At 34.6% G+C, this 24,016-nt stretch overlaps 27 non-coding genes across 27 annotated transcripts; all 27 read left to right on the plus strand.

Annotated features, from left to right (window-relative positions):
* The first annotated feature begins 1,961 nt into the window (after positions 1 to 1,961).
* On the plus strand, positions 1,962 to 2,043 carry TRNAS-GCU (transfer RNA serine (anticodon GCU)). Its single transcript has one exon. It is a non-coding gene; the product is annotated as a tRNA-Ser (tRNA).
* Positions 2,044 to 2,792: 749 nt separating this feature from the next.
* TRNAS-GCU (transfer RNA serine (anticodon GCU)) lies at positions 2,793 to 2,874 on the plus strand. Its single transcript has one exon. It is a non-coding gene; the product is annotated as a tRNA-Ser (tRNA).
* A 767-nt stretch (positions 2,875 to 3,641) lies between these two features.
* Positions 3,642 to 3,723, plus strand: TRNAS-GCU (transfer RNA serine (anticodon GCU)). Its single transcript has one exon. It is a non-coding gene; the product is annotated as a tRNA-Ser (tRNA).
* A 767-nt stretch (positions 3,724 to 4,490) lies between these two features.
* Positions 4,491 to 4,572, plus strand: TRNAS-GCU (transfer RNA serine (anticodon GCU)). Its single transcript has one exon. It is a non-coding gene; the product is annotated as a tRNA-Ser (tRNA).
* A 754-nt stretch (positions 4,573 to 5,326) lies between these two features.
* TRNAS-GCU (transfer RNA serine (anticodon GCU)) lies at positions 5,327 to 5,408 on the plus strand. The gene has a single exon. It is a non-coding gene; the product is annotated as a tRNA-Ser (tRNA).
* A 749-nt stretch (positions 5,409 to 6,157) lies between these two features.
* Positions 6,158 to 6,239, plus strand: TRNAS-GCU (transfer RNA serine (anticodon GCU)). The gene has a single exon. It is a non-coding gene; the product is annotated as a tRNA-Ser (tRNA).
* A 749-nt stretch (positions 6,240 to 6,988) lies between these two features.
* On the plus strand, positions 6,989 to 7,070 carry TRNAS-GCU (transfer RNA serine (anticodon GCU)). The gene has a single exon. It is a non-coding gene; the product is annotated as a tRNA-Ser (tRNA).
* A 748-nt stretch (positions 7,071 to 7,818) lies between these two features.
* TRNAS-GCU (transfer RNA serine (anticodon GCU)) lies at positions 7,819 to 7,900 on the plus strand. Its single transcript has one exon. It is a non-coding gene; the product is annotated as a tRNA-Ser (tRNA).
* A 766-nt stretch (positions 7,901 to 8,666) lies between these two features.
* On the plus strand, positions 8,667 to 8,748 carry TRNAS-GCU (transfer RNA serine (anticodon GCU)). Its single transcript has one exon. It is a non-coding gene; the product is annotated as a tRNA-Ser (tRNA).
* A 767-nt stretch (positions 8,749 to 9,515) lies between these two features.
* On the plus strand, positions 9,516 to 9,597 carry TRNAS-GCU (transfer RNA serine (anticodon GCU)). Its single transcript has one exon. It is a non-coding gene; the product is annotated as a tRNA-Ser (tRNA).
* A 767-nt stretch (positions 9,598 to 10,364) lies between these two features.
* Positions 10,365 to 10,446, plus strand: TRNAS-GCU (transfer RNA serine (anticodon GCU)). Its single transcript has one exon. It is a non-coding gene; the product is annotated as a tRNA-Ser (tRNA).
* Positions 10,447 to 11,195: 749 nt separating this feature from the next.
* TRNAS-GCU (transfer RNA serine (anticodon GCU)) lies at positions 11,196 to 11,277 on the plus strand. Its single transcript has one exon. It is a non-coding gene; the product is annotated as a tRNA-Ser (tRNA).
* Positions 11,278 to 12,045: 768 nt separating this feature from the next.
* Positions 12,046 to 12,127, plus strand: TRNAS-GCU (transfer RNA serine (anticodon GCU)). The gene has a single exon. It is a non-coding gene; the product is annotated as a tRNA-Ser (tRNA).
* Positions 12,128 to 12,881: 754 nt separating this feature from the next.
* TRNAS-GCU (transfer RNA serine (anticodon GCU)) lies at positions 12,882 to 12,963 on the plus strand. Its single transcript has one exon. It is a non-coding gene; the product is annotated as a tRNA-Ser (tRNA).
* Positions 12,964 to 13,712: 749 nt separating this feature from the next.
* On the plus strand, positions 13,713 to 13,794 carry TRNAS-GCU (transfer RNA serine (anticodon GCU)). Its single transcript has one exon. It is a non-coding gene; the product is annotated as a tRNA-Ser (tRNA).
* Positions 13,795 to 14,543: 749 nt separating this feature from the next.
* Positions 14,544 to 14,625, plus strand: TRNAS-GCU (transfer RNA serine (anticodon GCU)). The gene has a single exon. It is a non-coding gene; the product is annotated as a tRNA-Ser (tRNA).
* Positions 14,626 to 15,373: 748 nt separating this feature from the next.
* Positions 15,374 to 15,455, plus strand: TRNAS-GCU (transfer RNA serine (anticodon GCU)). Its single transcript has one exon. It is a non-coding gene; the product is annotated as a tRNA-Ser (tRNA).
* Positions 15,456 to 16,204: 749 nt separating this feature from the next.
* TRNAS-GCU (transfer RNA serine (anticodon GCU)) lies at positions 16,205 to 16,286 on the plus strand. Its single transcript has one exon. It is a non-coding gene; the product is annotated as a tRNA-Ser (tRNA).
* Positions 16,287 to 17,054: 768 nt separating this feature from the next.
* TRNAS-GCU (transfer RNA serine (anticodon GCU)) lies at positions 17,055 to 17,136 on the plus strand. The gene has a single exon. It is a non-coding gene; the product is annotated as a tRNA-Ser (tRNA).
* Positions 17,137 to 17,890: 754 nt separating this feature from the next.
* TRNAS-GCU (transfer RNA serine (anticodon GCU)) lies at positions 17,891 to 17,972 on the plus strand. Its single transcript has one exon. It is a non-coding gene; the product is annotated as a tRNA-Ser (tRNA).
* Positions 17,973 to 18,721: 749 nt separating this feature from the next.
* Positions 18,722 to 18,803, plus strand: TRNAS-GCU (transfer RNA serine (anticodon GCU)). Its single transcript has one exon. It is a non-coding gene; the product is annotated as a tRNA-Ser (tRNA).
* A 748-nt stretch (positions 18,804 to 19,551) lies between these two features.
* TRNAS-GCU (transfer RNA serine (anticodon GCU)) lies at positions 19,552 to 19,633 on the plus strand. Its single transcript has one exon. It is a non-coding gene; the product is annotated as a tRNA-Ser (tRNA).
* A 766-nt stretch (positions 19,634 to 20,399) lies between these two features.
* On the plus strand, positions 20,400 to 20,481 carry TRNAS-GCU (transfer RNA serine (anticodon GCU)). The gene has a single exon. It is a non-coding gene; the product is annotated as a tRNA-Ser (tRNA).
* A 767-nt stretch (positions 20,482 to 21,248) lies between these two features.
* Positions 21,249 to 21,330, plus strand: TRNAS-GCU (transfer RNA serine (anticodon GCU)). The gene has a single exon. It is a non-coding gene; the product is annotated as a tRNA-Ser (tRNA).
* A 767-nt stretch (positions 21,331 to 22,097) lies between these two features.
* TRNAS-GCU (transfer RNA serine (anticodon GCU)) lies at positions 22,098 to 22,179 on the plus strand. The gene has a single exon. It is a non-coding gene; the product is annotated as a tRNA-Ser (tRNA).
* Positions 22,180 to 22,946: 767 nt separating this feature from the next.
* On the plus strand, positions 22,947 to 23,028 carry TRNAS-GCU (transfer RNA serine (anticodon GCU)). Its single transcript has one exon. It is a non-coding gene; the product is annotated as a tRNA-Ser (tRNA).
* A 767-nt stretch (positions 23,029 to 23,795) lies between these two features.
* Positions 23,796 to 23,877, plus strand: TRNAS-GCU (transfer RNA serine (anticodon GCU)). Its single transcript has one exon. It is a non-coding gene; the product is annotated as a tRNA-Ser (tRNA).
* Positions 23,878 to 24,016: the final 139 nt, after the last annotated feature.

Consider the following 24,016-nt stretch of genomic DNA (forward strand, 5'->3'; position numbering starts at 1 on the left):
GCAGCGATTTGAAATTACTGTAACACATGTAACATAGTCTGTCACTTCATTAAAGACAAGCATAGAACACATTTAGTGAAAATTAATACATTACTTTTACAGAGAAGGTCATGTTATTGGCCAGAAGTATTAAAAATCATTTTTGTTTGTGAGGTGGGTGATGGTGGATTTGTTCACAAGTTTTGGTTAAAATTAAATAAATGTTCCTAAAGCCAAGGATGGTTGAAAGTCGACTTGCTATCAAGCTCGTGATTGTGAAAATGACACAATCTACAAGAACATAAAGAATTGACTTTGAAGTATAACAAGTGGTGTTGGAAAGTTTGCCAGATTGCATACCAGTGAGACGAGGTGGCCGAGTGGTTAAGGCGATGGACTGCTAATCCATTGTGCTCATCCTCGTCGTCACAATGCTTTTTAGGTAGAAGAGGCATTTTTACAAATACTGCTACTGACACACAAATGGCCAAAATAAACAAGTCAAATCAAGAAGTCTACTTTAAGATGGTAAACATGAGCAAGTGTCTTGATATTTGAACATGCAATGTCAATACTACTATATAGAATTTATTTTGCAAATGCTTTATTCCCCATGATGGTGGATTAGCTCACAAGTATAGGTTAAAATTATTTATGTTTAGATAATTAAAGTCTATGACATTTCTTGGGCTTTGTTAAACTGATATGGGATGCAATTAAAATTTTTTTACAGCAGAGCCCTTAATATAGGTTAAACCTTATTCCTGCATAATTTTCTTGTTTACATTACAGTGACAGCAAACTCTAAATGGTTATGTTTGTAATATTTGCAGCGATTTGAAATTACTGTAACTCATGTAACATAGTCTGTCACTTCATTAAAGACAAGCATAGAACACATTTAGTGAAAATTAATACATTACTTTTACAGAGAAGGTCATGTTATTGGCCAGAAGTATTAAAAATCATTTTTGTTTGTGAGGTGGGTGATGGTGGATTTGTTCACAAGTTTCGGTTAAAATTAAATAAATGTTCCTAAAGCCAAGGATGGTTGAAAGTCGACTTGCTATCAAGCTCGTGATTGTGAAAATGACACAATCTACAAGAACATAAAGAATTGACTTTGAAGTATAACAAGTGGTGTTGGAAAGTTTGCCAGATTGCATACCAGTGAGACGAGGTGGCCGAGTGGTTAAGGCGATGGACTGCTAATCCATTGTGCTCATCCTCGTCGTCACAATGCTTTTTAGGTAGAAGAGGCATTTTTACAAATACTGCTACTGACACACAAATGGCCAAAATAAACAAGTCAAATCAAGAAGTCTACTTTAAGATGGTAAACATGAGCAAGTGTCTTGATATTTGAACATGCAATGTCAATACTACTATCTAGAATTTATTTTGCAAATGCTTTATTCACCATGATGGTGGATTAGCTCACAAGTATAGGTTAAAATTATTTATGTTTAGATAATTAAAGTCTATGACATTTCTTTGGCTTTGTTAAACTGATATGGGATGCAATTAAATTTTTTTTACAGCAGAGCCCTTAATATAGGTTAAACCTTATTCCTGCATAATTTTCTTGTTTACATTACAGTGACAGCAAACTCTTAATGGTGATGTTTGTAATATTTACAGCGATTTGAAATTACTGTAACTCATGTAACATAGTCTGTCACTTCATTAAAGACAAGCATAGAACACATTTAGTGAAAATTAATACATTACTTTTACAGAGAAGGTCATGTTATTGGCCAGAAGTATTAAAAATCATTTTTGTTTGTGAGGTGGGTGATGGTGGATTTGTTCACAAGTTTTGGTTAAAATTAAATAAATGTTCCTAAAGCCAAGGATGGTTGAAAGTCGACTTGCTATCAAGCTCGTGATTGTGAAAATGACACAATCTACAAGAACATAAAGAATTGACTTTGAAGTATAACTAGTGGTGTTGGAATGTTTGCCAGATTGCATACCAGTGAGACGAGGTGGCCGAGTGGTTAAGGCAATGGACTGCTATTCCATTGTGCTCTGCACGCATGGGTTCAAATCCCATCCTCGTCGTCACAATGCATTTTAGGTAGAAGAGGCATTTTTACAAATACTGCTACTGACACACAAATGGCCAAAATAAACAAGTCAAATCAAGAAGTCTACTTTAAGATGGTAAACATGAGCAAGTGTCTTGATATTTGAACATGCAATGTCAATACTACTATCTAGAATTTATTTTGCAAATGCTTTATCCCCCATGATGGTGGATTAGCTCACAAGTATAGGTTAAAATGATTTATGTTTAAATAATTTAAAGTCTATGACATTTCTTGGGCTTTGTTAAACTGATATGGGATGCAGTTAAAACATTTTTACAGCAGAACCCTTAATATAGGTTAAACCTTATTCCTGCATAATTTTCTTGTTTACATTACAGTGACAGCAAACTCTAAATGGTGATGTTTGTAATATTTGCAGAGATTTGAAATTACTGTAACTCATGTAACATAGTCTGTCACTTCATTAAAGACAAGCATAGAACACATTTAGTGAAAATTAATACATTACTTTTACAGAGAAGGTCATGTTATTGGCCAGAAGTATTAAAAATCATTTTTGTTTGTGAGGTGGGTGATGGTGGATTTGTTCACAAGTTTCGGTTAAAATTAAATAAATGTTCCTAAAGCCAAGGATTGTTGAAAGTCGACTTGCTATCAAGCTCGTGATTGTGAAAATGACACAATTTACAAGAACATAAAGAATTGACTTTGAAGTATAACTAGTGGTGTTGGAATGTTTGCCAAATTGCATACCAGTGAGACGAGGTGGCCGAGTGGTTAAGGCGATGGACTGCTAATCCATTGTGCTCAGCACGCATTGGTTCAAATCCCATTTTAGTCGTCACAATACTTTTTAGGTAGAAGAGGCATTTTTACAAATACTGCTTCATAAACCAGCAAGTGAAGCTGACACAAAAATGGCCAAAATAAACAAGTCAAATCAAGAAGTCTACTTTAAGATGGTAAACATGAGCAAGTGTCTTGATATTTGAACATGCATTGTCAATACTACTATCTTGAATTTGTTTGGCAAATGCTTTATTTCCCCATGATGGTGGATTAACTCACAAGTATAGGTTAAAATAATTTATGTTTAGATAATTAAAGTCTATGACATTTCTTGGGCTTTACTAAACTGATATGGGGTGCAGTTAAAATTTTTTACAGCAGAGCACTTAATATAGGTTAAACCTTATTCCTGCATAATTTTCTTGTTTACATTACAGTGTCAGCAAACTCTAAATGGTGATGTTTGTAATATTTGCAGAGATTTGAAATTACTGTAACTCATGTAACATAGTCTGTCACTTCCTTAAAGACAAGCATAGAACACATTTAGTGAAAATTAATACATTACTTTTACAGAGAAGGTCATGTTATTGGCCAGAAGTATTAAAAATCATTTTTGTTTGTGAGGTGGATGATGGTGGATTTGTTCACAAGTATCGGTTAAAATTAAATAAATGTTCCTAAAGCCAAGGATGGTTGAAAGTCGACTTACTATCTAGCTCGTGATAGTGAAAATGACACAATCTACAAGAACATAAAGAATTGACTTTGAAGTATAACAAGTGGTGATGGAAATTTTGCCAGACTGCATACCAGTGAGACAAGGTGGCCGAGTGGTTAAGGCGATGGACTGCTAATCCATTGTGCTCTGCATGCATGGGTTCAAATCCCATCCTTGTCGTCACAAATGCTCTTTAGGTAGAAGAGGCATTTTTACAAATACTGCTTCATAAACCAGCAAGTGAAGCTGACACAAAAATGGCCAAAATAAACAAGTCAAATCAAGAAGTCTACTTTAAGATGGTAAACATGAGCAAGTGTCTTGATATTTGAACATGCATTGTCAATACTACTATCTTGAATTTGTTTGGCAAATGCTTTATTTCCCCATGATGGTGGATTAACTCACAAGTATAGGTTAAAATAATTTATGTTAGATAATTAAAGTCTATGACATTTCTTGGGCTTTATTAAACTGATATGGGGTGCAGTTAATTTTTTTTACAGCAGAGCCCTTAATATAGGTTAAACCTTATTCCTGCATAATTTTCTTGTTTACATTACAGTGACAGCAAACTCTAAATGGTGATGTTTGTAATATTTGCAGAGATTTGAAATTACTGTAACTCATGTAACATAGTCTGTCACTTCCTTAAAGACAAGCATAGAACACATTTAGTGAAAATTAATACATTACTTTTACAGAGAAGGTCATGTTATTGGCCAGAAGTATTAAAATTCATTTTTCTTTGTGAGGTGGATGATGGTGGATTTGTTCACAAGTATCGGTTAAAATTAAATAAATGTTCCTAAAGCCAGGGATGGTTGAAAGTCGACTTACTATCTAGCTCGTGATTGTGAAAATGACACAATCTACAAGAACATAAAGAATTGACTTTAAAGTATAACAAGTGGTGTTGGAAATTTTGCCAGACTGCATACCAGTGAGACGAGGTGGCCGAGTGGTTAAGGCGATGGACTGCTAATCCATTGTGCTCTGCACGAATGGGTTCAAATCCCATCCTTGTTGTCACAATGCTCTTTAGGTAGAAGAGGCATTTTTACAAATACTGCTTCATAAACCAGCAAGTGAAGCTGACACAAAAATGGCCAAAATCAAGAAGTCTACTTTAAGATGGTAAACATGAGCAAGTGTCTTGATATTTGAACATGCATCGTCAATACTACTATCTTGAATTTGTTTGGCAAATGCTTTATTTCCCCATGATGGTGGATTAACTCACAAGTATAGGTTAAAATAATTTATGTTTAGATAATTAAAGTCTATGACATTTCTTGGGCTTTATTAAACTGATATGGGGTGCAGTTAAAAAATTTTACAGCAGAGCCCTTAATATAGGTTAAACCTTATTCCTGCATAATTTTCTTGTTTACATTACAGTGACAGCAAACTCTAAATGGTGATGTTTGTAATATTTGCAGAGATTTGAAATTACTGTAACTCATGTAACATAGTCTGTCACTTCATTAAAGACAAGCATAGAACACATTTAGTGAAAATTAATACATTACTTTTACAGAGAAGGTCATGTTATTGGCCAGAAGTATTAAAAATCATTTTTGTTTGTGAAGTGGATGATGGTGGATTTGTTCACAAGTATCGGTTAAAATTAAATAAATGTTCCTAAAGCCAAGGATGGTTGAAAGTCGACTTACTATCAAGCTGGCGATTGTGAAAATGACACAATCTACAAGAACATAAAGAATTGACTTTGAAGTATAACTAGTGGTGTTGGAATGTTTGCCAGATTGCATACCAGTGAGACGAGGTGGCCGAGTGGTTAAGGCGATGGACTGCTAATCCATTGTGCTCTGCACGCATGGGTTCAAATCCCATCCTCGTCGTCACAATGCTTTTTAGGTAGAAGAGGCATTTTTACAAATACTGCTACTGACACACAAATGGCCAAAATAAACAAGTCAAATCAAGAAGTCTACTTTAAGATGGTAAACATGAGCAAGTGTCTTGATATTTGAACATGCAATGTCAATACTACTATCTAGAATTTATTTTGCAAATGCTTTATCCCCCATGATGGTGGATTAGCTCACAAGTATAGGTTAAAATGATTTATGTTTAGATAATTTAAAGTCTATGACATTTCTTGGGCTTTGTTAAACTGATATGGGATGCAGTTAAAACATTTTTACAGCAGAGCCCTTAATATAGGTTAAACCTTATTCCTGCATAATTTTCTTGTTTACATTACAGTGACAGCAAACTCTAAATGGTGATGTTTGTAATATTTGCAGAGATTTGAAATTACTGTAACTCATGTAACATAGTCTGTCACTTCATTAAAGACAAGCATAGAACACATTTAGTGAAAATTAATACATTACTTTTACAGAGAAGGTCATGTTATTGGCCAGAAGTATTAAAAATCATTTTTGTTTGTGAAGTGGATGATGGTGGATTTGTTCACAAGTATCGGTTAAAATTAAATAAATGTTCCTAAAGCCAAGGATGGTTGAAAGTCGACTTACTATCAAGCTGGCGATTGTGAAAATGACACAATCTACAAGAACATAAAGAATTGACTTTGAAGTATAACTAGTGGTGTTGGAATGTTTGCCAGATTGCATACCAGTGAGACGAGGTGGCCGAGTGGTTGAGGCGATGGACTGCTAATCCATTGTGCTTTGCACGCATGGGTTCAAATCCCATCCTCGTCGTCACAATGCTTTTTAGGTAGAAGAGGCATTTTTACAAATACTGCTACTGACACACAAATGGCCAAAATAAACAAGTCAAAATCAAGAAGTCTACTTTAAGATGGTAAACATGAGCAAGTGTCTTGATATTTGAACATGCAATGTCAATACTACTATCTAGAATTTATTTTGCAAATGCTTTATTCCCCATGATGGTGGATTAGCTCACAAGTATAGGTTAAAATAATTTATGTTTAGATAATTAAAGTCTATGACATTTCTTTGGCTTTGTTAAACTGATATGGGATGCAATTACATTTTTTTTACAGCAGAGCCCTTAATATAGGTTAAACCTTATTCCTGCATAATTTTCTTGTTTACATTACAGTGACAGCAAACTCTAAATGGTGATGTTTGTAATATTTGCAGAGATTTGAAATTACTGTAACTCATGTAACATAGTCTGTCACTTCATTAAAGACAAGCATAGAACACATTTAGTGAAACTTAATACATTACTTTTACAGAGAAGGTCATGCTATTGGCCAGAAGTATTAAAAATCATTTTTGTTTGTGAGGTGGGTGATGGTGGATTTGTTCACAAGTTTCGGTTAAAATTAAATAAATGTTCCTAAAGCCAAGGATGGTTGAAAGTCGACTTGCTATCAAGCTCGTGATTGTGAAAATGACACAATTTACAAGAACATAAAGAATTGACTTTGAAGTATAACTAGTGGTGTTGGAATGTTTGCCAAATTGCATACCAGTGAGACGAGGTGGCCGAGTGGTTAAGGCAATGGACTGCTAATCCATTGTGCTCAGCACGCATTGGTTCAAATCCCATCCTAGTCGTCACAATACTTTTTAGGTAGAAGAGGCATTTTTACAAATACTGCTACTGACACACAAATGGCCAAAATAAACAAGTCAAATCAAGAAGTCTACTTTAAGATGGTAAACATGAGCAAGTGTCTTGATATTTGAACATGCAATGTCAATACTACTACCTAGAATTTATTTTGCAAATGCTTTATTCCCCATGATGGTGGATTAGCTCACAAGTATAGGTTAAAATGATTTATGTTTAGATAATTAAAGTCTATGACATTTCTTGGGCTTTGTTAAACTGATATGGGATGCAGTTAAAAAATTTTTACAGCAGAGCCCTTAATATAGGTTAAACCTTATTCCTGCATAATTTTCTTGTTTACATTACATTGACAGCAAACTCTAAATGGTGATGTTTGTAATATTTGCTGAGATTTGAAATTACTGTAACTCATGTAACATAGTCTGTCACCTCATTAAAGACAAGCATAGAACACATTTAGTGAAAATTAATACATTACTTTTACAGAGAAGGTCATGTTATTGGCCAGAAGTATTAAAAATCATTTTTGTTTGTGAGGTGGGTGATGGTGGATTTGTTCACAAGTTTCGGTTAAAATTAAATAAATGTTCCTAAAGCCAAGGATGGATGAAAGTCGACTTGCTATCAAGCTCGTGATTGTGAAAATGACACAATCTACAAGAACATAAAGAATTGACTTTGAAGTATAACAAGTGGTGTTGGAAAGTTTGCTAGATTGCATAACAGTGAGACGAGGTGGCCGAGTGGTTAAGGCGATGGGCTGCTAATCCATTGTGCTCTGCACGCATGGGTTCAAATCCCATCCTCGTCGTCACAATGCTCTTTCGGTAGAAGAGGCATTTTTACAAATACTGCATCATAAACCAGCAAGTGAAGCTGACACAAAAATGGCCAAAATAAACAAGTCAAATCAAGAAGTCTACTTTAAGATGGTAAACATGAGCAAGTGTCTTGATATTTGAACATGCATTGTCAATACTACTATCTTGAATTTGTTTGGCAAATGCTTTATTTCCCCATGATGGTGGATTAACTCACAAGTATAGGTTAAAATAATTTATGTTAGATAATTAAAGTCTATGACATTTCTTGGGCTTTATTAAACTGATATGGGGTGCAGTTAAAAATTTTTACAGCAGAGCCCTTAATATAGGTTAAACCTTATTCCTGCATAATTTTATTGTTTACATTACAGTGACAGCAAACTCTAAATGGTGATGTTTGTAATATTTGCAGAGATTTGAAATTACTGTAACTCATGTAACATTGTCTCTCACTTCATTAAAGACAAGCATAGAACACATTTAGTGAAAATTAATACATTACTTTTACAGAGAAGGTCATGTTATTGGCCAGAAGTATTAAAAATCATTTTTGTTTGTGAAGTGGATGATGGTGGATTTGTTCACAAGTATCGGTTAAAATTAAATAAATGTTCCTAAAGCCAAGGATGGTTGAAAGTCGACTTACTATCAAGCTGGTGATTGTGAAAATGACACAATCTACAAGAACATAAAGAATTGACTTTGAAGTATAACAAGTGGTGTTGGAAATTTTGCCAGACTGCATACCAGTGAGACGAGGTGGCCGAGTGGTTAAGGCGATGGACTGCTAATCCATTGTGCTCTGCACGCATGGGTTCAAATCCCATCCTTGTCGTCACAATGCTCTTTAGGTAGAAGAGGCATTTTTACAAATACTGCTTCATAAACCAGCAAGTGAAGCTGACACAAAAATGGCCAAAATAAACAAGTCAAATCAAGAAGTCTACTTTAAGATGGTAAACATGAGCAAGTGTCTTGATATTTGAACATGCATTGTCAATACTACTATCTTGAATTTGTTTGGCAAATGCTTTATTTCCCCATGATGGTGGATTAACTCACAAGTATAGGTTAAAATAATTTATGTTTAGATAATTAAAGTCTATGACATTTCTTGGGCTTTATTAAACTGATATGGGGTGCAGTTAAAAATTTTTACAGCAGAGCCCTTAATATAGGTTAAACCTTATTCCTGCATAATTTTCTTGTTTACATTACAGTGACAGCAAACTCTAAATGGTGATGTTTGTAATATTTGCAGAGATTTGAAATTACTGTAACTCATGTAACATAGTCTGTCACTTCCTTAAAGACAAGCATAGAACACATTTAGTGAAAATTAATACATTACTTTTACAGAGAAGGTCATGTTATTGGCCAGAAGTATTAAAAATCATTTTTGTTTGTGAGGTGGATGATGGTGGATTTGTTCACAAGTATCGGTTAAAATTAAATAAATGTTCCTAAAGCCAAGGATGGTTGAAAGTCGACTTACTATCTAGCTCGTGATTGTGAAAATGACACAATCTACAAGAACATAAAGAATTGACTTTGAAGTATAACAAGTGGTGATGGAAATTTTGCCAGACTGCATACCAGTGAGACAAGGTGGCCGAGTGGTTAAGGCGATAGACTGCTAATCCATTGTGCTCTGCACGCATGGGTTCAAATCCCATCCTTGTCGTCACAATGCTCTTTAGGTAGAAGAGGCATTTTTACAAATATTGCTTCATAAACCAGCAAGTGAAGCTGACACAAAAATGGCCAAAATAAACAAGTCAAATCAAGAAGTCTACTTTAAGATGGTAAACATGAGCAAGTGTCTTGATATTTGAACATGCATCGTCAATACTACTATTTTGAATTTGTTTGGCAAATGCTTTATTTCCCCATGATGGTGGATTAACTCACAAGTATAGGTTAAAATAATTTATGTTTAGATAATTAAAGTCTATGACATTTCTTGGGCTTTATTAAACTGATATGGGGTGCAGTTAAAAAAATTTACAGCAGAGCCCTTAATATAGGTTAAACCTTATTCCTGCATTATTTTCTTGTTTACATTACAGTGACAGCAAACTCTAAATGGTGATGTTTGTAATATTTGCAGAGATTTGAAATTACTGTAACTCATGTAACATAGTCTGTCACTTCATTAAAGACAAGCATAGAACACATTTAGTGAAAATTAATACATTACTTTTACAGAGAAGGTCATGTTATTGGCCAGAAGTATTAAAAATCATTTTTGTTTGTGAAGTGGATGATGGTGGATTTGTTCACAAGTATCGGTTAAAATTAAATAAATGTTCCTAAAGCCAAGGATGGTTGAAAGTCGACTTGCTATCAAGCTCGTGATTGTGAAAATGACACAATCTACAAGAACATAAAGAATTGACTTTGAAGTATAACTAGTGGTGTTGGAATGTTTGCCCGATTGCATACCAGTGAGACGAGGTGGCCGAGTGGTTAAGGCGATGGACTGCTAATCCATTGTGCTTTGCACGCATGGGTTCAAATCCCATCCTCGTCGTCACAATGCTTTTTAGGTAGAAGAGGCATTTTTACAAATACTGCTACTGACACACAAATGGACAAAATAAACAAGTCAAATCAAGAAGTCTACTTTAAGATGGTAAACATGAGCAAGTGTCTTGATATTTGAACATGCAATGTCAATACTACTATCTAGAATTTATTTTGCAAATGCTGTATCCCCCATGATGGTGGATTAGCTCACAAGTATAGGTTAAAATGATTTATGTTTAGATAATTTAAAGTCTATGACATTTCTTGGGCTTTGTTAAACTGATATGGGATGCAGTTAAAACATTTTTACAGCAGAGCCCTTAATATAGGTTAAACCTTATTCCTGCATAATTTTCTTGTTTACATTACAGTGACAGCAAACTCTAAATGGTGATGTTTGTAATATTTGCAGAGATTTGAAATTACTGTAACTCATGTAACATAGTCTGTCACTTCCTTAAAGACAAGCATAGAACACATTTAGTGAAAATTAATACATTACTTTTACAGAGAAGGTCATGTTATTGGCCAGAAGTATTAAAAATCATTTTTGTTTGTGAGGTGGATGATGGTGGATTTGTTCACAAGTATCGGTTAAAATTAAATAAATGTTCCTAAAGCCAAGGATGGTTGAAAGTCGACTTACTATCTAGCTCGTGATAGTGAAAATGACACAATCTACAAGAACATAAAGAATTGACTTTGAAGTATAACAAGTGGTGATGGAAATTTTGCCAGACTGCATACCAGTGAGACAAGGTGGCCGAGTGGTTAAGGCGATGGACTGCTAATCCATTGTGCTCTGCATGCATGGGTTCAAATCCCATCCTTGTCGTCACAAATGCTCTTTAGGTAGAAGAGGCATTTTTACAAATACTGCTTCATAAACCAGCAAGTGAAGCTGACACAAAAATGGCCAAAATAAACAAGTCAAATCAAGAAGTCTACTTTAAGATGGTAAACATGAGCAAGTGTCTTGATATTTGAACATGCATTGTCAATACTACTATCTTGAATTTGTTTGGCAAATGCTTTATTTCCCCATGATGGTGGATTAACTCACAAGTATAGGTTAAAATAATTTATGTTTAGATAATTAAAGTCTATGACATTTCTTGGGCTTTATTAAACTGATATGGGGTGCAGTTAATTTTTTTTACAGCAGAGCCCTTAATATAGGTTAAACCTTATTCCTGCATAATTTTCTTGTTTACATTACAGTGACAGCAAACTCTAAATGGTGATGTTTGTAATATTTGCAGAGATTTGAAATTACTGTAACTCATGTAACATAGTCTGTCACTTCCTTAAAGACAAGCATAGAACACATTTAGTGAAAATTAATACATTACTTTTACAGAGAAGGTCATGTTATTGGCCAGAAGTATTAAAATTCATTTTTCTTTGTGAGGTGGATGATGGTGGATTTGTTCACAAGTATCGGTTAAAATTAAATAAATGTTCCTAAAGCCAGGGATGGTTGAAAGTCGACTTACTATCTAGCTCGTGATTGTGAAAATGACACAATCTACAAGAACATAAAGAATTGACTTTAAAGTATAACAAGTGGTGTTGGAAATTTTGCCAGACTGCATACCAGTGAGACGAGGTGGCCGAGTGGTTAAGGCGATGGACTGCTAATCCATTGTGCTCTGCACGAATGGGTTCAAATCCCATCCTTGTTGTCACAATGCTCTTTAGGTAGAAGAGGCATTTTTACAAATACTGCTTCATAAACCAGCAAGTGAAGCTGACACAAAAATGGCCAAAATCAAGAAGTCTACTTTAAGATGGTAAACATGAGCAAGTGTCTTGATATTTGAACATGCATCGTCAATACTACTATCTTGAATTTGTTTGGCAAATGCTTTATTTCCCCATGATGGTGGATTAACTCACAAGTATAGGTTAAAATAATTTATGTTTAGATAATTAAAGTCTATGACATTTCTTGGGCTTTATTAAACTGATATGGGGTGCAGTTAAAAATTTTTACAGCAGAGCCCTTAATATAGGTTAAACCTTATTCCTGCATAATTTTCTTGTTTACATTACAGTGACAGCAAACTCTAAATGGTGATGTTTGTAATATTTGCAGAGATTTGAAATTACTGTAACTCATGTAACATAGTCTGTCACTTCATTAAAGACAAGCATAGAACACATTTAGTGAAAATTAATACATTACTTTTACAGAGAAGGTCATGTTATTGGCCAGAAGTATTAAAAATCATTTTTGTTTGTGAAGTGGATGATGGTGGATTTGTTCACAAGTATCGGTTAAAATTAAATAAATGTTCCTAAAGCCAAGGATGGTTGAAAGTCGACTTACTATCAAGCTGGCGATTGTGAAAATTACACAATCTACAAGAACATAAAGAATTGACTTTGAAGTATAACTAGTGGTGTTGGAATGTTTGCCAGATTGCATACCAGTGAGACGAGGTGGCCGAGTGGTTAAGGCGATGGACTGCTAATCCATTGTGCTCTGCACGCATGGGTTCAAATCCCATCCTCGTCGTCACAATGCTTTTTAGGTAGAAGAGGCATTTTTACAAATACTGCTACTGACACACAAATGGCCAAAATAAACAAGTCAAATCAAGAAGTCTACTTTAAGATGGTAAACATGAGCAAGTGTCTTGATATTTGAACATGCAATGTCAATACTACTATCTAGAATTTATTTTGCAAATGCTTTATCCCCCATGATGGTGGATTAGCTCACAAGTATAGGTTAAAATGATTTATGTTTAGATAATTTAAAGTCTATGACATTTCTTGGGCTTTGTTAAACTGATATGGGATGCAGTTAAAACATTTTTACAGCAGAGCCCTTAATATAGGTTAAACCTTATTCCTGCATAATTTTCTTGTTTACATTACAGTGACAGCAAACTCTAAATGGTGATGTTTGTAATATTTGCAGAGATTTGAAATTACTGTAACTCATGTAACATAGTCTGTCACTTCATTAAAGACAAGCATAGAACACATTTAGTGAAAATTAATACATTACTTTTACAGAGAAGGTCATGTTATTGGCCAGAAGTATTAAAAATCATTTTTGTTTGTGAAGTGGATGATGGTGGATTTGTTCACAAGTATCGGTTAAAATTAAATAAATGTTCCTAAAGCCAAGGATGGTTGAAAGTCGACTTACTATCAAGCTGGCGATTGTGAAAATGACACAATCTACAAGAACATAAAGAATTGACTTTGAAGTATAACTAGTGGTGTTGGAATGTTTGCCAGATTGCATACCAGTGAGACGAGGTGGCCGAGTGGTTGAGGCGATGGACTGCTAATCCATTGTGCTCTGCACGCATGGGTTCAAATCCCATCCTCGTCGTCACAATGCTTTTTAGGTAGAAGAGGCATTTTTACAAATACTGCTACTGACACACAAATGGCCAAAATAAACAAGTCAAAATCAAGAAGTCTACTTTAAGATGGTAAACATGAGCAAGTGTCTTGATATTTGAACATGCAATGTCAATACTACTATCTAGAATTTATTTTGCAAATGCTTTATTCCCCATGATGGTGGATTAGCTCACAAGTATAGGTTAAAATAATTTATGTTTAGATAATTAAAGTCTATGACATTTCTTTGGCTTTGTTAAACTGATATGGGATGCAATTACATTTTTTTTACAGCAGAGCCCTTAATATAGGTTAAACCTTATTCCTGCATAATTTTCTTGTTTACATTACAGTGACAGCAAACTCTAAATGGTGATGTTTGTAATATTTGCAGAGATTTGAAATTACTGTAACTCATGTAACATAGTCTGTCACTTCATTAAAGACAAGCATAGAACACATTTAGTGAAACTTAATACATTACTTTTACAGAGAAGGTCATGCTATTGGCCAGAAGTATTAAAAATCATTTTTGTTTGTGAGGTGGGTGATGGTGGATTTGTTCACAAGTTTCGGTTAAAATTAAATAAATGTTCCTAAAGCCAAGGATGGTTGAAAGTCGACTTGCTATCAAGCTCGTGATTGTGAAAATGACACAATTTACAAGAACATAAAGAATTGACTTTGAAGTATAACTAGTGGTGTTGGAATGTTTGCCAAATTGCATACCAGTGAGACGAGGTGGCCGAGTGGTTAAGGCAATGGACTGCTAATCCATTGTGCTCAGCACGCATTGGTTCAAATCCCATCCTAGTCGTCACAATACTTTTTAGGTAGAAGAGGCATTTTTACAAATACTGCTACTGACACACAAATGGCCAAAATAAACAAGTCAAATCAAGAAGTCTACTTTAAGATGGTAAACATGAGCAAGTGTCTTGATATTTGAACATGCAATGTCAATACTACTACCTAGAATTTATTTTGCAAATGCTTTATTCCCCATGATGGTGGATTAGCTCACAAGTATAGGTTAAAATGATTTATGTTTAGATAATTAAAGTCTATGACATTTCTTGGGCTTTGTTAAACTGATATGGGATGCAGTTAAAAAAATTTTACAGCAGAGCCCTTAATATAGGTTAAACCTTATTCCTGCATAATTTTCTTGTTTACATTACATTGACAGCAAACTCTAAATGGTGATGTTTGTAATATTTGCTGAGATTTGAAATTACTGTAACTCATGTAACATAGTCTGTCACCTCATTAAAGACAAGCATAGAACACATTTAGTGAAAATTAATACATTACTTTTACAGAGAAGGTCATGTTATTGGCCAGAAGTATTAAAAATCATTTTTGTTTGTGAAGTGGATGATGGTGGATTTGTTCACAAGTATCGGTTAAAATTAAATAAATGTTCCTAAAGCCAAGGATGGTTGAAAGTCGACTTACTATCAAGCTGGCGATTGTGAAAATGACACAATCTACAAGAACATAAAGAATTGACTTTGAAGTATAACTAGTGGTGTTGGAATGTTTGCCCGATTGCATACCAGTGAGACGAGGTGGCCGAGTGGTTAAGGCGATGGACTGCTAATCCATTGTGCTTTGCACGCATGGGTTCAAATCCCATCCTCGTCGTCACAATGCTTTTTAGGTAGAAGAGGCATTTTTACAAATACTGCTACTGACACACAAATGGACAAAATAAACAAGTCAAATCAAGAAGTCTACTTTAAGATGGTAAACATGAGCAAGTGTCTTGATATTTGAACATGCAATGTCAATACTACTATCTAGAATTTATTTTGCAAATGCTGTATCCCCCATGATGGTGGATTAGCTCACAAGTATAGGTTAAAATGATTTATGTTTAGATAATTTAAAGTCTATGACATTTCTTGGGCTTTGTTAAACTGATATGGGATGCAGTTAAAACATTTTTACAGCAGAGCCCTTAATATAGGTTAAACCTTATTCCTGCATAATTTTCTTGTTTACATTACAGTGACAGCAAACTCTAAATGGTGATGTTTGTAATATTTGCAGAGATTTGAAATTACTGTAACTCATGTAACATAGTCTGTCACTTCCTTAAAGACAAGCATAGAACACATTTAGTGAAAATTAATACATTACTTTTACAGAGAAGGTCATGTTATTGGCCAGAAGTATTAAAAATCATTTTTGTTTGTGAGGTGGATGATGGTGGATTTGTTCACAAGTATCGGTTAAAATTAAATAAATGTTCCTAAAGCCAAGGATGGTTGAAAGTCGACTTACTATCTAGCTCGTGATAGTGAAAATGACACAATCTACAAGAACATAAAGAATTGACTTTGAAGTATAACAAGTGGTGATGGAAATTTTGCCAGACTGCATACCAGTGAGACAAGGTGGCCGAGTGGTTAAGGCGATGGACTGCTAATCCATTGTGCTCTGCATGCATGGGTTCAAATCCCATCCTTGTCGTCACAAATGCTCTTTAGGTAGAAGAGGCATTTTTACAAATACTGCTTCATAAACCAGCAAGTGAAGCTGACACAAAAATGGCCAAAATAAACAAGTCAAATCAAGAAGTCTACTTTAAGATGGTAAACATGAGCAAGTGTCTTGATATTTGAACATGCATTGTCAATACTACTATCTTGAATTTGTTTGGCAAATGCTTTATTTCCCCATGATGGTGGATTAACTCACAAGTATAGGTTAAAATAATTTATGTTTAGATAATTAAAGTCTATGACATTTCTTGGGCTTTATTAAACTGATATGGGGTGCAGTTAATTTTTTTTACAGCAGAGCCCTTAATATAGGTTAAACCTTATTCCTGCATAATTTTCTTGTTTACATTACAGTGACAGCAAACTCTAAATGGTGATGTTTGTAATATTTGCAGAGATTTGAAATTACTGTAACTCATGTAACATAGTCTGTCACTTCCTTAAAGACAAGCATAGAACACATTTAGTGAAAATTAATACATTACTTTTACAGAGAAGGTCATGTTATTGGCCAGAAGTATTAAAATTCATTTTTCTTTGTGAGGTGGATGATGGTGGATTTGTTCACAAGTATCGGTTAAAATTAAATAAATGTTCCTAAAGCCAGGGATGGTTGAAAGTCGACTTACTATCTAGCTCGTGATTGTGAAAATGACACAATCTACAAGAACATAAAGAATTGACTTTAAAGTATAACAAGTGGTGTTGGAAATTTTGCCAGACTGCATACCAGTGAGACGAGGTGGCCGAGTGGTTAAGGCGATGGACTGCTAATCCATTGTGCTCTGCACGAATGGGTTCAAATCCCATCCTTGTTGTCACAATGCTCTTTAGGTAGAAGAGGCATTTTTACAAATACTGCTTCATAAACCAGCAAGTGAAGCTGACACAAAAATGGCCAAAATCAAGAAGTCTACTTTAAGATGGTAAACATGAGCAAGTGTCTTGATATTTGAACATGCATCGTCAATACTACTATCTTGAATTTGTTTGGCAAATGCTTTATTTCCCCATGATGGTGGATTAACTCACAAGTATAGGTTAAAATAATTTATGTTTAGATAATTAAAGTCTATGACATTTCTTGGGCTTTATTAAACTGATATGGGGTGCAGTTAAAAAATTTTACAGCAGAGCCCTTAATATAGGTTAAACCTTATTCCTGCATAATTTTCTTGTTTACATTACAGTGACAGCAAACTCTAAATGGTGATGTTTGTAATATTTGCAGAGATTTGAAATTACTGTAACTCATGTAACATAGTCTGTCACTTCATTAAAGACAAGCATAGAACACATTTAGTGAAAATTAATACATTACTTTTACAGAGAAGGTCATGTTATTGGCCAGAAGTATTAAAAATCATTTTTGTTTGTGAAGTGGATGATGGTGGATTTGTTCACAAGTATCGGTTAAAATTAAATAAATGTTCCTAAAGCCAAGGATGGTTGAAAGTCGACTTACTATCAAGCTGGCGATTGTGAAAATTACACAATCTACAAGAACATAAAGAATTGACTTTGAAGTATAACTAGTGGTGTTGGAATGTTTGCCAGATTGCATACCAGTGAGACGAGGTGGCCGAGTGGTTAAGGCGATGGACTGCTAATCCATTGTGCTCTGCACGCATGGGTTCAAATCCCATCCTCGTCGTCACAATGCTTTTTAGGTAGAAGAGGCATTTTTACAAATACTGCTACTGACACACAAATGGCCAAAATAAACAAGTCAAATCAAGAAGTCTACTTTAAGATGGTAAACATGAGCAAGTGTCTTGATATTTGAACATGCAATGTCAATACTACTATCTAGAATTTATTTTGCAAATGCTTTATCCCCCATGATGGTGGATTAGCTCACAAGTATAGGTTAAAATGATTTATGTTTAGATAATTTAAAGTCTATGACATTTCTTGGGCTTTGTTAAACTGATATGGGATGCAGTTAAAACATTTTTACAGCAGAGCCCTTAATATAGGTTAAACCTTATTCCTGCATAATTTTCTTGTTTACATTACAGTGACAGCAAACTCTAAATGGTGATGTTTGTAATATTTGCAGAGATTTGAAATTACTGTAACTCATGTAACATAGTCTGTCACTTCATTAAAGACAAGCATAGAACACATTTAGTGAAACTTAATACATTACTTTTACAGAGAAGGTCATGCTATTGGCCAGAAGTATTAAAAATCATTTTTGTTTGTGAGGTGGGTGATGGTGGATTTGTTCACAAGTTTCGGTTAAAATTAAATAAATGTTCCTAAAGCCAAGGATGGTTGAAAGTCGACTTGCTATCAAGCTCGTGATTGTGAAAATGACACAATTTACAAGAACATAAAGAATTGACTTTGAAGTATAACTAGTGGTGTTGGAATGTTTGCCAAATTGCATACCAGTGAGACGAGGTGGCCGAGTGGTTAAGGCAATGGACTGCTAATCCATTGTGCTCAGCACGCATTGGTTCAAATCCCATCCTAGTCGTCACAATACTTTTTAGGTAGAAGAGGCATTTTTACAAATACTGCTACTGACACACAAATGGCCAAAATAAACAAGTCAAATCAAGAAGTCTACTTTAAGATGGTAAACATGAGCAAGTGTCTTGATATTTGAACATGCAATGTCAATACTACTACCTAGAATTTATTTTGCAAATGCTTTATTCCCCATGATGGTGGATTAGCTCACAAGTATAGGTTAAAATGATTTATGTTTAGATAATTAAAGTCTATGACATTTCTTGGGCTTTGTTAAACTGATATGGGATGCAGTTAAAAAAATTTTACAGCAGAGCCCTTAATATAGGTTAAACCTTATTCCTGCATAATTTTCTTGTTTACATTACATTGACAGCAAACTCTAAATGGTGATGTTTGTAATATTTGCTGAGATTTGAAATTACTGTAACTCATGTAACATAGTCTGTCACCTCATTAAAGACAAGCATAGAACACATTTAGTGAAAATTAATACATTACTTTTACAGAGAAGGTCATGTTATTGGCCAGAAGTATTAAAAATCATTTTTGTTTGTGAGGTGGGTGATGGTGGATTTGTTCACAAGTTTCGGTTAAAATTAAATAAATGTTCCTAAAGCCAAGGATGGATGAAAGTCGACTTGCTATCAAGCTCGTGATTGTGAAAATGACACAATCTACAAGAACATAAAGAATTGACTTTGAAGTATAACAAGTGGTGTTGGAAAGTTTGCTAGATTGCATAACAGTGAGACGAGGTGGCCGAGTGGTTAAGGCGATGGGCTGCTAATCCATTGTGCTCTGCACGCATGGGTTCAAATCCCATCCTCGTCGTCACAATGCTCTTTCGGTAGAAGAGGCATTTTTACAAATACTGCATCATAAACCAGCAAGTGAAGCTGACACAAAAATGGCCAAAATAAACAAGTCAAATCAAGAAGTCTACTTTAAGATGGTAAACATGAGCAAGTGTCTTGATATTTGAACATGCATTGTCAATACTACTATCTTGAATTTGTTTGGCAAATGCTTTATTTCCCCATGATGGTGGATTAACTCACAAGTATAGGTTAAAATAATTTATGTTAGATAATTAAAGTCTATGACATTTCTTGGGCTTTATTAAACTGATATGGGGTGCAGTTAAAAATTTTTACAGCAGAGCCCTTAATATAGGTTAAACCTTATTCCTGCATAATTTTATTGTTTACATTACAGTGACAGCAAACTCTAAATGGTGATGTTTGTAATATTTGCAGAGATTTGAAATTACTGTAACTCATGTAACATTGTCTCTCACTTCATTAAAGACAAGCATAGAACACATTTAGTGAAAATTAATACATTACTTTTACAGAGAAGGTCATGTTATTGGCCAGAAGTATTAAAAATCATTTTTGTTTGTGAAGTGGATGATGGTGGATTTGTTCACAAGTATCGGTTAAAATTAAATAAATGTTCCTAAAGCCAAGGATGGTTGAAAGTCGACTTACTATCAAGCTGGTGATTGTGAAAATGACACAATCTACAAGAACATAAAGAATTGACTTTGAAGTATAACAAGTGGTGTTGGAAATTTTGCCAGACTGCATACCAGTGAGACGAGGTGGCCGAGTGGTTAAGGCGATGGACTGCTAATCCATTGTGCTCTGCACGCATGGGTTCAAATCCCATCCTTGTCGTCACAATGCTCTTTAGGTAGAAGAGGCATTTTTACAAATACTGCTTCATAAACCAGCAAGTGAAGCTGACACAAAAATGGCCAAAATAAACAAGTCAAATCAAGAAGTCTACTTTAAGATGGTAAACATGAGCAAGTGTCTTGATATTTGAACATGCATTGTCAATACTACTATCTTGAATTTGTTTGGCAAATGCTTTATTTCCCCATGATGGTGGATTAACTCACAAGTATAGGTTAAAATAATTTATGTTTAGATAATTAAAGTCTATGACATTTCTTGGGCTTTATTAAACTGATATGGGGTGCAGTTAAAAAATTTTACAGCAGAGCCCTTAATATAGGTTAAACCTTATTCCTGCATAATTTTCTTGTTTACATTACAGTGACAGCAAACTCTAAATGGTGATGTTTGTAATATTTGCAGAGATTTGAAATTACTGTAACTCATGTAACATAGTCTGTCACTTCCTTAAAGACAAGCATAGAACACATTTAGTGAAAATTAATACATTACTTTTACAGAGAAGGTCATGTTATTGGCCAGAAGTATTAAAAATCATTTTTGTTTGTGAGGTGGATGATGGTGGATTTGTTCACAAGTATCGGTTAAAATTAAATAAATGTTCCTAAAGCCAAGGATGGTTGAAAGTCGACTTACTATCTAGCTCGTGATTGTGAAAATGACACAATCTACAAGAACATAAAGAATTGACTTTGAAGTATAACAAGTGGTGATGGAAATTTTGCCAGACTGCATACCAGTGAGACAAGGTGGCCGAGTGGTTAAGGCGATAGACTGCTAATCCATTGTGCTCTGCACGCATGGGTTCAAATCCCATCCTTGTCGTCACAATGCTCTTTAGGTAGAAGAGGCATTTTTACAAATATTGCTTCATAAACCAGCAAGTGAAGCTGACACAAAAATGGCCAAAATAAACAAGTCAAATCAAGAAGTCTACTTTAAGATGGTAAACATGAGCAAGTGTCTTGATATTTGAACATGCATCGTCAATACTACTATTTTGAATTTGTTTGGCAAATGCTTTATTTCCCCATGATGGTGGATTAACTCACAAGTATAGGTTAAAATAATTTATGTTTAGATAATTAAAGTCTATGACATTTCTTGGGCTTTATTAAACTGATATGGGGTGCAGTTAAAAAAATTTACAGCAGAGCCCTTAATATAGGTTAAACCTTATTCCTGCATTATTTTCTTGTTTACATTACAGTGACAGCAAACTCTAAATGGTGATGTTTGTAATATTTGCAGAGATTTGAAATTACTGTAACTCATGTAACATAGTCTGTCACTTCATTAAAGACAAGCATAGAACACATTTAGTGAAAATTAATACATTACTTTTACAGAGAAGGTCATGTTATTGGCCAGAAGTATTAAAAATCATTTTTGTTTGTGAAGTGGATGATGGTGGATTTGTTCACAAGTATCGGTTAAAATTAAATAAATGTTCCTAAAGCCAAGGATGGTTGAAAGTCGACTTACTATCAAGCTGGTGATTGTGAAAATGACACAATCTACAAGAACATAAAGAATTGACTTTGAAGTATAACAAGTGGTGTTGGAAATTTTGCCAGACTGCATACCAGTGAGACGAGGTGGCCGAGTGGTTAAGGCGATGGACTGCTAATCCATTGTGCTCTGCACGCATGGGTTCAAATCCCATCCTTGTCGTCACAATGCTCTTTAGGTAGAAGAGGCATTTTTACAAATACTGCTTCATAAACCAGCAAGTGAAGCTGACACAAAAATGGCCAAAATAAACAAGTCAAATCAAGAAGTCTACTTTAAGATGGTAAACATGAGCAAGTGTCTTGATATTTGAACATGCATTGTCAATACTACTATCTTGAATTTGTTTGGCAAATGCTTTATTTCCCCATGATGGTGGATTAACTCACAAGTATAGGTTAAAATAATTTATGTTTAGATAATTAAAGTCTATGACATTTCTTGGGCTTTATTAAACTGATATGGGGTGCAGTTAAAAAATTTTACAGCAGAGCCCTTAATATAGGTTAAACCTTATTCCTGCATAATTTTCTTGTTTACATTACAGTGACAGCAAACTCTAAATGGTGATGTTTGTAATATTTGCAGAGATTTGAAATTACTGTAACTCATGTAACATAGTCTGTCACTTCCTTAAAGACAAGCATAGAACACATTTAGTGAAAATTAATACATTACTTTTACAGAGAAGGTCATGTTATTGGCCAGAAGTATTAAAAATCATTTTTGTTTGTGAGGTGGATGATGGTGGATTTGTTCACAAGTATCGGTTAAAATTAAATAAATGTTCCTAAAGCCAAGGATGGTTGAAAGTCGACTTACTATCTAGCTCGTGATTGTGAAAATGACACAATCTACAAGAACATAAAGAATTGACTTTGAAGTATAACAAGTGGTGATGGAAATTTTGCCAGACTGCATACCAGTGAGACAAGGTGGCCGAGTGGTTAAGGCGATAGACTGCTAATCCATTGTGCTCTGCACGCATGGGTTCAAATCCCATCCTTGTCGTCACAATGCTCTTTAGGTAGAAGAGGCATTTTTACAAATATTGCTTCATAAACCAGCAAGTGAAGCTGACACAAAAATGGCCAAAATAAACAAGTCAAATCAAGAAGTCTACTTTAAGATGGTAAACATGAGCAAGTGTCTTGATATTTGAACATGCATCGTCAATACTACTATTTTGAATTTGTTTGGCAAATGCTTTATTTCCCCATGATGGTGGATTAACTCACAAGTATAGGTTAAAATAATTTATGTTTAGATAATTAAAGTCTATGACATTTCTTGGGCTTTATTAAACTGATATGGGGTGCAGTTAAAAAAATTTACAGCAGAGCCCTTAATATAGGTTAAACCTTATTCCTGCATTATTTTCTTGTTTACATTACAGTGACAGCAAACTCTAAATGGTGATGTTTGTAATATTTGCAGAGATTTGAAATTACTGTAACTCATGTAACATAGTCTGTCACTTCATTAAAGACAAGCATAGAACACATTTAGTGAAAATTAATACATTACTTTTACAGAGAAGGTCATGTTATTGGCCAGAAGTATTAAAAATCATTTTTGTTTGTGAAGTGGATGATGGTGGATTTGTTCACAAGTATCGGTTAAAATTAAATAAATGTTCCTAAAGCCAAGGATGGTTGAAAGTCGACTTACTATCAAGCTGGCGATTGTGAAAATGACACAATCTACAAGAACATAAAGAATTGACTTTGAAGTATAACTAGTGGTGTTGGAATGTTTGCCCGATTGCATACCAGTGAGACGAGGTGGCCGAGTGGTTAAGGCGATGGACTGCTAATCCATTGTGCTTTGCACGCATGGGTTCAAATCCCATCCTCGTCGTCACAATGCTTTTTAGGTAGAAGAGGCATTTTTACAAATACTGCTACTGACACACAAATGGACAAAATAAACAAGTCAAATCAAGAAGTCTACTTTAAGATGGTAAACATGAGCAAGTGTCTTGATATTTGAACATGCA

This window comes from Pseudophryne corroboree, chromosome 11, assembly GCF_028390025.1.
Source record: "Pseudophryne corroboree isolate aPseCor3 chromosome 11, aPseCor3.hap2, whole genome shotgun sequence".
Lineage (NCBI taxonomy): Eukaryota > Metazoa > Chordata > Amphibia > Anura > Myobatrachidae > Pseudophryne > Pseudophryne corroboree.